The sequence below is a fragment of the Lissotriton helveticus genome, chromosome 3_1 (genome assembly GCF_964261635.1).
Source record: "Lissotriton helveticus chromosome 3_1, aLisHel1.1, whole genome shotgun sequence".
NCBI classification, from domain to species: Eukaryota; Metazoa; Chordata; class Amphibia; order Caudata; family Salamandridae; genus Lissotriton; species Lissotriton helveticus.
In genome coordinates this window covers 1,258,783,373-1,258,794,979 of record NC_136061.1, presented here as the reverse complement: position 1 = coordinate 1,258,794,979, position 11,607 = coordinate 1,258,783,373, and the positions used below count along the sequence as shown (strand labels likewise).

Genomic DNA, 11,607 nt, shown 5'->3' with positions numbered 1-11,607 from the left:
TGCGTAATAGGAAGTATCTTGCCCTGAAAATACTTTAGGTCAGTCACATAATTTCATTATGGTTAAGGCAAGTGCCTTGAAAATAATTCTGTTATGCACTGGAAGCCAATCAAGGTTACGCTGGTGTTTAGACGTGTGCTTTACAAGGTACGTTGGGCCTCATTTATGAAAACTGTTGCATCGCTGCGTGAAAACAGCAATGCAACAGTTTTCACTGCGCTCTCCTTGCGACGTGATGGATGCGCCATATTTAATGTATGGTGCTCCATGTCGCAAGGAGTTACAGGTAGGTCAGTATTTTTGATGTATTTGTAGGCACAAAAGTGGCGCATTGCTGGGGTGTGTACTTTCACATGGGGTGAAAGGGCCTGGGTCAGTCTTACGTCTGCTGTGAGGCAGGCGTACGGTTTGACTGAGTGGGGTTCTAGAAGTGACACAGTGAAATCTGATAGATTTCACTACATTACTTCTACAAGGCTTTTTGCGGGGGAACGCCCACCCTGCATACATTATACCTGACGCAGGTAGCGCAGAGGTTTACAAAGTGACACATGTGCTTAGATGCGTCAATTTGTACATAGGGTGCAACACGGCACATGTTTTACACCGTCGGGGTGTCACAAAAAGTGACGCAACAGCGGCACAAAGTGTCCCATGGTCTCATAAAGGCCCATTAAGTATAAGTCTAACTGCTTCGTTTTAGATAATTCGAAGACAAGTCAGTAGGTCCTTGGAAGTTTACATATGCCATCCTGAATTATTTGGCTGAGATTTTATTCGCCAAATAAGTGGGCCATGCTGCCCTGTTTAGTCCATGATATTGCTGATCACTATTTTATAAATATCATTCTCAGCCTGATTGTAAGTGGTGCACCACTGGCGCTCCAATCTTTTGCAGCTGGATTTATCCTTCTGAGAACCATGAAACAGAAGGATTATGGTGTTTACTAGCAGATAAAAGGTGTGATAATATTCTGTGCACTGCTGTTTCAATCATTTAAAGTCAGTGCAACAGTATTCACCCTCTCACATGCTGACCCGCCAACTTTGCTAGGAGAATTACTGAAATTGTTCATAGATATTTTGGACTGTGAAGTAGTCCATTAGGGTAGAGAATGATTCCAAAGACGAGTATTACTTTCCAATGCTGGGAGATAGGAAAGGATCAGAAAATAGTCCAACCATGTCAGTGGGGTGGTGTTCCCCCCTTGCTGCCTCCAAATCGGTAAAGACTGTCTGGCTTATTTATGAGAGCCCTGCATCACTTTTGCACCACTTAAAATGGTACATGCGTGACTCAGGTCTCTCATAAAGATTTATGAAGGCACGCTAAGCCACCCTCAGTAGCTTTGAGTGGCCTCATTAAGCATGAGTAATGCAACACAGCACAAATTACTTCGTCGCCTTACTCTGCACCTGGGAGCCGTTTGATGGGCATTGCAGTGGGTTTTCCCGTGCAACACCCATGGAGTTTGATGGTGCCCCAGATTTACAAAATCATGTAAACCTGGGGAAGTGCCAAATCATTACGCCTCCCAAGGTGAGATGTAACAAAGAGAAATATCTTTATTTATCCTCATTCTGCAGTACACATAGAAAGAGGGAAATGCCTCTTAGGATTGTAGCCCCTTCCTGCACAAAACCAATCCTGCATGCAACGGAGTCACACTTGCACCCTGTTCATATGTACTAAACAATGAGAACTTGTTCATATGTATTAAACAATGAGAACTTACAGAACCTACATGAAAACCCACAATCTACCATATGAGACACTTACCCTGAAGACCTTGTGCACATCTTTAGCTGATCCAGAGAACAGCTCTCTCAACTCGGCGCTGACATTTGCCTTCATCTGGTCTCACCACAATTCAGCCAGTGGCTACTTGCTGACAGATTGCCTACTTCTGCCACCTTCCCCCATGGTGTCATCGAACACATCCTACTTATAAACAGTATTAATAATAGAAAATAACCAGCCAAGGAATAATAACTAACAGCCTGATTCATGTAGCTAAAAGCGCTCGCAAAAGGGCCAGATTCTGAGAATCTGGCCCTTTGCGAGTGAGATTTTTGCATTTGGGATTCATCATCCCAAATGCAAAAATCGCTATTTAAGAATTCGCATATTTGCGAGGAATGGCATTTAAGGAATCTCTAATAGAGATTCCTCAAATGCTATTCATGACACAATAAAAAATTGCGATTTTGCACTTTTGGGCCGCTATTTACCGAGAGGTCAGATAGCAAAAACTCAGAAAAATGCTTTTAAAAGCATTTTTCTAAGTTGCATGTTGCACACACACATGTCCTTTGGACATGTGTGTGCGCAACACCTGTTCAAATGTGCATTTTAGGGGTGCTACAGGGTGTCCTTTGGACACCCCTGGCACCCTTGAAATCGCTATCTGATTTGCGAGTAGCAAATTGCTACTCGCAAATGAGGGATACTCCCCATTCATTCCTATGGGCCTTTTGGCCCATAGGAATGAATGGGGAGTTATTCCTTTTTTTGCGAGTAGCAAATTTCTACTCGCAAATAGAGAACATGTAGGAATCGCTATTTATTTAGCAATTCCTACATGAATGCCGTTTTGCGTGTCCTCAATAGCGAGTCGCTATGATTCGCTATTAGGGCCACGCAAAACGGCCCGTACATGAATCAGGCTGTAAGTCACAACTACCCACTTGTACAAAGCAAACTCTGCACAATGAAAAATTATGAATCTGAAGAATTGTGCCTGCAAAATGACTACCATTTCCATTTCTCTGTGACTCAGTATTTTCAAACAGTCTGCGAACTACGGCCCACTAGATGGAGGAGGTGGCATGAGATATGGGGTGGGTATGCTGATTGAATAAAGGGACAAGCCCCACCCACAGAAAGGCATCATCAACACTGTCAGTGTATTGCTGTCCTGGTGTTCATGCCTATTTTACTTCAGCCTTCATGGTCTCACACAATGACTGCCCTGAACTTAGCAGCCCCAGAATAAACAAAACTGACTAAAGTCCAAATCTGGCTCTTTAATGTATTTCTCCAGAATAGATTTGAAAGGGTAAAATTCCCTGGGACTGACAATACCACTTAGAAATAAATCTCCCTCAAGCACAAGATAGTGTCTGACCCATTTTCATTCAAATCATGCCTCTCCCAGCATGACTAGTTATAGACTTTACGATTGAGACCATCAACAGCTGTTCTTTCATTCAACAGCTAGCAAAATGAAGAACCAGATTTTCTGCAAGAGAGGCCATTTAGCTCGCAAGCGACTAACCAAAAAGCCACGGTCATTCAAACTCAAATATGAGGAAGACTTTTTGCTGTAATGGAATCTGGTGGTTTAAAATCCATCCATCTCCATTCCACCATCATCTTCATAACAAGAAAGAGATAAATCCTGCCCTTCAAGACTAGAGACGAGCTCTGTTCTGACACCACAGATCTGCTCTTCATTTTTCCCATTTAATGGACACCCTGGCTTACCTCAAAACTCGAGCTACAATCCACGATCCAGACAATGACCCCGGCGCTCTATCATTCTCTCTAATATTGCAGAAACAATAATCGTAAGGTTAATATTAGACAGTAATGTGCCAGTGGTTGAGCAAGACTGTGCCATACCCATGTCTCTTAATGGTTTCAAATCCCTGAAGAGGTGAAACTGAAAATTAAAATGGTGACCAGCTACTCTTTTCCCCAGTCCAATTGCTGTAATTTTTATGACACACATCTTCAAAAGTTAGCTTCTCAAAGTAAGCATGAAATAGTCACTTTGAATCAAATACATCAATCAGTCAATCAATCAATAATTTATCAAGCATGGGAAATCACCCGTGAGGGTCTCAAAGCACTGGAGAGTTTGTCTGCTGCATGGTGCTCTTAATTGAACACCCAGGTTTTAATTTCTTTCCTGAATTGCTATAGAGATGGGGTGGTCCTGAGGTGCAGGGGAAGGTTGTTCAATGTCCTGGCTGCCAGGTGCGAAACAGAGTGTCCTCAGCTTTTGGTTTGGTATGTCTGGGGCTTGTCTGCGAGGAAGAGGAAGGGAGATCAGAGGTGTCTGAACGGTTGGTGGAAGTTCAGGCGTTTGTTGAGGAATGCTGATCATTCTGTAGGGCTGTGTAGGCATGTTAAATAACAAATGGTGAAAACAGGGTCATAGGGAAATATTTAAAGACCCATCTCACAGGCTGAAATCCCCTAAACAACTATCCAAACACAAAAGACAGCCCGGGGGTCTAAAGGGAATATATATAGTGGTCCCTCTATTCACTATGCTCCTATATAAGTGAGCAGGGATGATTACACACTAGACCTCGCTTAGTGCCTCAGAGTAGAAATAGGAAGTGGAAATGGAATTATAACCTCATGGCTCTATGATTCACCGCGACTGCTTGAATGGACCCCTCCAGAGAGGTAGGATTTCCATCAATGTCTTATGTAGATCAAATTATTATCATGTGGTCATCCCAAGCTGGTTGGTATGTCTTCTGATCAATAAGACCATACCTAACCACAAACTCGTTGGGGCCAAGCCCTCAATCACTGTGACGACCACAGAGCCACGATCTAGATGGAAAAAGTGCAGTGCGAAAAAAAGAAGTGGTGTGAATTAAAACAGGATAGAGAAACAATAAAAGAAATTTTAATCAGCATTGTACTCTCCCTTGTTAAAACCAAACAAGTGAAGCAGTTTGGAACAAATAACTGCTTTTCAAAAGGCCAACATGTTTCAGCCCAACACGGACTAGTACCAAGGGCTTTCGTCAGGGCCACAGTTCTTAATCACTCGCTACTGTCTTACAAAAGTGCAAAAAAGGATATCAACATGTGAACGTGGGATCAATGCTCCTCTGTATCAACTCAGCGTATCGTACATCTGTAAGGAACAGACAACATACATAGGGATCATGAAAGAGGTAAATAAACCCAGACTACCATCCTAATAATGATTAAAAAACATTCCTTTATACTCACCCATACTATACAGGGAGTATGCCTCACCTCTCCTGGAACCTAGCTCAGGGTAAGAAGGAGGTCCCGCTCTACAAAAGGTAAGGAGGGGGTGTGTGAGTGAAGAAGAGAGGAAAACTAACATATACTCTCCTAAACTCTGCAGCAGTGGCCAGCCTCAACTAATCCCAACCTCTTGGAGTTCAGTTCAAAAAGTTTCAAAAATAACAGGGACTGAACGGGCTTCAGGACCCTCGAGTCCCCCCAGACCCTCTCCCAGAGTAACTGCCAATGTTTGTTAAGTCTCTACCCCTAGAAAGGGAAGGCCCACCACACTCCTCCAAAATATTGTTTAAATGGTCCAGAGTTTCTTGTTCCCCAAAGCCATCAGAAATCAACTCTCTCTACCAAAATAGAACTCTTTCTGAATTCAACTCTCTCTACCAATATAGAACTGACTTGTCCGTCGCGACCTCATAGCGCTCATCTGAGCTCAGTGGGAGGCGAAGACCTGTAGTTTGAGAGGGTTCAAGTACTCCAAGGGCCCGGAAGTGGGCAGGGCCATTGAAGTCAAAATCGCCTTTGTGGGGAATCAAATCTCTTCTAAAGCATCTCTCTTATTGCAATATTAACCCCCCGTATCACGATGTCAAGTAACTACAGAACCGGGAAGAATCTGCCCGAGTTCAGTGTCCCTCGAAGAATGAAAAAACGAAAGACAGCCACTCGCGTAGTCTCGCGAGAGATAACAGCGGGACTACCGAATGACATCATCCGTCTGGTGTATGTAGTTCCCTGGCCGGTATAGCGAAGGAAAAAGGGCGGTGTGTGTAACTCATGATGAATAGAACGGTCACTTATGCGCTGCAGACCAGCTGGAAAGCAAAGGGGTATCAGCACAATCTCGTCACCCCAGCGTTCTATCAACCAAATTTGTTAGATCGATGTAACCTAATTGTTTCAAGGCGAGATCCAATGAGATTTACCAATGGACTACAAGATGACGTCATACGGCTTATAATTGTAGTCTGTACATAAATATGCCACCAATCGATATATCCTTTGTACCTGTATTTAGTAGGGCACTCCTTACGCACATATTACATCATAAAAAACGTAACTGCTGTATTTTATTTTAAATATAAATTATAAAATAAGTGCATGAAGTACTGGTATGTTCTACACGATGTGGATGGTCTAGCCTGGTAAGTGAAAACAGAGCTTCGTTCTATGTGTGTACAGGCAAATATTTTGCTCTAGTTTGGATAATCATTTATTACCAAAAACAACTGCTGCTAAAGGCTTTTCTATAATATGTAAACCAAGGCAATTACTTGAGATCTTCAATGGTATCGATTTATTTATAGCTTTTGATTAATTACATATAGTATGCCCGCAGTTGTCTAGATGAATTATCTGTCATAGTGACAAGACGCCAAACCTCATTCATTGTCTTTGCATGAAGTGGGAAAATATAGATAGTACAGAATATGGCTGGAGTAAATCTGTCATGCGCATTCCAAACTAAACAGTTCCAAGGGCTGATGCATGTTAGTTCAAGGCTACCCAAGGGATTTCGTCGTTCAGACCCTGAGTATCTGTAGATAATTTATATATCCACCTCTGTTCTTTTGAAAAAAGAAAATGGGATATATCACTCATATGAGATGGAATGTGGGGTTTGTCCAGAACAGTCCAGGTAAAATCTGACTCGGAATGGTTAAATTCCACGAAGTGTTTGGTCAGCTTGGACACTGTTTTTCTGCACCGGAACAAGCTTTTGTGTTCTTGCATTCTGATTCGCACCTTTCGGGTCGTCATGCCCACATATTTCTTATTGCATGGGCAAGTTATTTGATAAATCAAATTAGTGCTGTTACAGTTTGTGAATTGTTTGAGCACCCAAGGACGATCTGTTCCTATATCTACTTGTTCTGTCCGTGATGTCTGGGGGCAGACTGAGCAAGACCCGCAGGGATGATGCCCTGTCACTACTGGGAGATCCCACAGGGTACCCACCGATCTTTTTGGTGTATCTTTAGGGCGGGTATGAATCAACCTGTCTCGAAGGCTTGTAGCCCTCTTGAATGCAAACAAAGGGAATTCAATTTTGTCATTGCTCGCATTTAGGATTTTCCAGTGTCGTTTAACAATACGTTGTATTTGGTTGGATCTTGTATTAAAGGTGCTCACAAAGGTGATACGATCCAGAGGTGGTTTTGGTACAGGTGGTTCAAGTAGTGCTAGGCGATTATTGTTAGTGGCTCGTTTTAGGGAGCGTTTGACTAACTGTTTCGGGTATTGTCTCTGGATCAACTGCTGGCTTAGTAGTTCTGCATGTTTTGAGAAAGTTTCTTTGGTAGAACAATTTCGCCTCACTCTGAGAAACTGCCCAAATGGCAGATTGTCTCTAAGGGCTTTAGGATGTTGACTCCCATATAATAAGAGGGAGTTTCTCGCCATTGGCTTACGAAAAAGTTCAATCTCAAGCCCAGCATTGGTGGCATAAATGGACAGATCCAAGAAAGAGATCCTTTCCTTGTTTGACTCCATTGTGAAACGCAGGTATCTATTCTGCAGGTTGAGCCATTGATGAAAAAGGCGAATAGACTCATGATCACCTCTCCAGACTACAAGAATATCGTCTATATACCTCCTCCACCACCTAATATAGGGGCGGAAGGGGTTAGATGTAGTCAGGATATGCTGCTGTTCGAAAGCATGGACATACAGATTCGCCAGGCTAGTGGCGAAAATGCTGCCCATGCTGGTCCCAGAGGTCTGAAGAAAGATATCATTTTCAAATCTGAAGAAATTATCCTTCATGGCTAACTTCGCCAAAGCCAATATGAAAGGCACTGGGGTGATCGAATTCAATTCAGTGTGGCTTAAAATGTCCCTGATGGTGTCTAGTGTCTCGTCTTGTGGAATCGATGTATACAACGACTCCACGTCGAACGAGACCAGGTAATCAGTATCCTGGTTGTACTCAATGTCAGGTAAGGCTCTAAGAACATCAGAGGTATCTTTCAAATATGTGGGCATTCTCTCGACAATTGGTCTGAGAAAGTGGTCCACGAAAGCAGATAATGGTTCAAGGAGGGAGCCTATGCCAGATATTATTGGCCTGTCGGGAGGTGGTCTCTGAACTTTATGCACTTTAGGCAAAGTGTAAAAGTAAGGCATTGAGGGGTGTGCTGTGGCTAGAAATTTCGATTCATGATTTGTGATCCACCCTTCACTTAGGGCTTCCTCAATCAGAGTGTTAATCTCTAAGGTCAATCTCTCTGTGGGTTCTGTGGTGAGACTCTCATATGATGTTTCGACACGTAATTGTCGTAGACATTCAGTTCTGTAATCTCCAGTGTCTTGAATCACTATCGAGCCCCCCTTGTCCGCGGGTTTGATAGTGATTGAGATATCCTCAGTTAAGGCTTGAAGTGCTAGGTTATCCGCCCTGGAGAGATTGATAAAATCATTCCTAGGGGAACTCAGTAATCCATGAATGTCATCTTTCACAGCCTGCTCAAATGTAGCTACCTGTGAAGGTACCTGATGGATAAAAGGTTGGAAGGTTGATTTCTTCCTTAAGCCAGTATTCTCATCAGTAATGGTTATTTCTCCAGTGTCTTGATTGCGAAAAAAGTAATGTAACCTCAGCTTCCTGAAGAACTGAGCCAATTCAACATGGATTTTGAAGGGATCACCGGCAGTTGTAACCACAAAGCCTAAGCCTTTGTTAAGCACGCAGTCGTGGTGAATCATAGAGCCATGAGGTTATAATTCCATTTCCACTTCCTATTTCTACTCTGAGGCACTAAGCGAGGTCTAGTGTGTAATCATCCCTGCTCACTTATATAGGAGCATAGTGAATAGAGGGAAGACTTTGTAGGCATGTGCCAGCATCTTGAACTTCCATCTCCTCTGTGTGTCGGGAATCAGTGTAGCTTCTTGAGGTGGGGTGTGATGTGGGCCTTTCTGGGGAGGTCCAGGAGGAGTTTCGCGGCTGTGTTTTGTATTGTCTGAATTCTCTTCAGGAGGCGTGCAGTGATTACTATGCAGAGTTTCTTTCCATAGTTCAGTTTGCTGGTGACAAGGGCCTGCGTGACAGTCCTTCTAGTGTTGACTGGGAGACACCTGAATATCTTGCAGAGAATGTGGGGGATGTGGAACCAGGATGATGAGACTGTGTTGACCTGCTTTTTCATTGAGAGCTTGTTTTCCAGGATGATGCTGAGGTTGTGGGTGTGGTCTGTCAGGGCCAGGGATGGACAAAGTTCCGCAGCCAATCATGCATTGTTCCAGGGAGAGGTCTTGTTCTTGAAGATGAGGACTTTCGTCTTGTCTCTGTATTGAGTGTGAGACAGTTGGCTTTCATCCGTTTGGCGACGTTCAGCATGCAAGTGTGGAAGTGGGCCCTGGTTGTGGTGGCCTCTTCTGTCAACGAGATGATGAGCTGAGTGTCGTCTGTATAGGAGATGGTGTTGAGACCATGCGATCTGATGGTGTGTGCCAGGGGAGTCATGTAGATGTTGAAGAGTGTGGGCTGAGATGCAAGCCCCCAGATGATGTTCTTGAGCTATGATGTGATCAGTGGAAGTCAGATAATCTGTGTTGTTCCGAAGAGGAATAATGGGATCCATTTGAGGGCGTATTCGTGAATTCTGATGTGGTGTAGTCTATTGATCAGGGTGTATTGTGAGACGGTGTCCAAAGCTGCTGATAGGTCCAGGAGAATGAGGGCTGCTCTTACGCCTTGTTCCAGGAGGGCCCTGATGATTTTGGGGACTGCGATCAGGGCTGTCTATGTGCTGTGATTAACTAAAATCATGATGGGAGGGGTCCAGGAGGTTGTGGTGTACCAGGTGGTGGGTGAGTTGTCAGTTGATCGCTTTCTCCAAGGCCTTTGTTGGGAAAGGAAGCAGGGGAATGGGCTGGTAGTTGTTCGGTTCGGCAGGGTTGGCAGATGGCATTTTCCGGAGGTGCCTAATCTCTGCATGTTTCCAGTCCTCAGGAAAGGAGGCAGAGATGATCAAGGTGTTTAGGACCTTCCTGAGTTCATGGCTGATAGTCTGGCTTCCAAGGTTGAAGACATAGTGGGGGTAGGGGTACGTGGGTCCTCCCAAGTGCACAGAGTTCATGATGGAGATGGTTTCTTGCATGTTGAGGCGGTCCCATTGGGTGCGGAGGTGTTTTGGGTTTTGTGTCCTTGGGTGTGAGCTCATTGATACTGATGGTTGCGGAGGGTTGGGGTTCGAAGTTTTCGTATATGGCTGAGATCTTGTCATGGAAGAAATTTGCCAGGCTTTCCAGCTGGCGAGCCTCAAAATAATCCAGGATGGGTCCCTACAAATATATGCAGGAGCGATGGAAGAAAATGCAGTTGGACCTCATGCAGTTCCTTCTGCGTGTTCGCTGCTGGCAGTATCGCCAGCTGTGTGCTCTCCAGCGGGCACCATGTACCACTCGCCCAGACAAGGCTTGCAGGGCAGGTTACAAGGCCACTCGGGTTTAGAATCTTTTGTGTCCTTATTTGCCATGGTGATTGTAAATGTCCTGGCCCCTAAGGAGCTACCTATGGCAAACCTGCGCACCATGGTTTTAACCAGATCAAGTTTGCCCGCAGCCTTCAGTCTGTTGCTGAGGAGCGTGTTGGTCGCCATTGTGGAGTTCTCAGAGTGCTGAGCTCATACTGGGTCAGTGAAGACTCCACCTACAAGTTCTTCAAAGTGGTTCTGGTTGACACCATCCACAAGGCCATCAGATGCAACCCAGAGATCCAATGAATCACCAAAGCAGTCCACAATCACAGGGAGATGCATGGGCTCACTTAAGCTGGCAAGAATAGCCATGGCTTGGGCACCTTACCATTGGAGGCTCACGTTGTGCTACCTGGAGGAGACGCAACACCCTTCAGCTCCATGGTCACCATTAAACCCTATAGTACTTGTAAATATATTTCAAATAAAGTTGGTTTTGAAAGGAAAAAAAAATGGAAGAATTCCGCCAAGGTGTTGTGAAGTACCTGGGAGGATGTGATATTGTTCTCAGTGGCAATGGGCTTGGAAAATTCCTTCATGATGGTGAAGAGTTCCTTGCTGCTGTTTGCGCTGATGTCATTGCGGTCTGCTAGGGCATTCTTTTTCAGGAGGTGATGGTATTGTTTGAGTGCTGTCTTGAAGGCAATGCAGTTTTCAGTTTTCAGATTTCAGCTCCTCTGTAAACCAGCTGACTCTTTTGGTTGGTCCAAACTATTTTCATTTCAGTCCAGAATTTAACTGACTAACATGTCTGAAAAGATGTGTTTTTTTACACTAGTGATTGTAAAAGGAGAGACAACCACCACAAATGTCTCTCGATGCGACTTCTGACAACGTCTTGCAATTTGAAAGATTGCATTTGAATAATTTAGCTTTTTATTCATCACTTATTTCACTTGAGCCACGAGCCACATGCAAGCCACTTCTGCTCGCTCCCGGTGTACCATCAAAATAACTTAAAATGTATTCTGTAATAATGAGCTGAAATTCAATTTTGTCCCACATCAAATACAGTGCATCCTCTGGGATATGAGAGAATGGACTAGACAAAGAGACTCCATTAAGTACCATGTAGGAAATTTAGGACAATTGGAGTTCCCACTCACTGAG

The 11,607-nt window shown here is 44.1% G+C and overlaps 1 pseudogene; it reads left to right on the top strand.

Annotated features, from left to right (window-relative positions):
* Nucleotides 1–10,295: 10,295 nt before the first annotated feature.
* Nucleotides 10,296–10,892, top strand: LOC144824238 (large ribosomal subunit protein eL15 pseudogene; annotated as a pseudogene).
* Nucleotides 10,893–11,607: the final 715 nt, after the last annotated feature.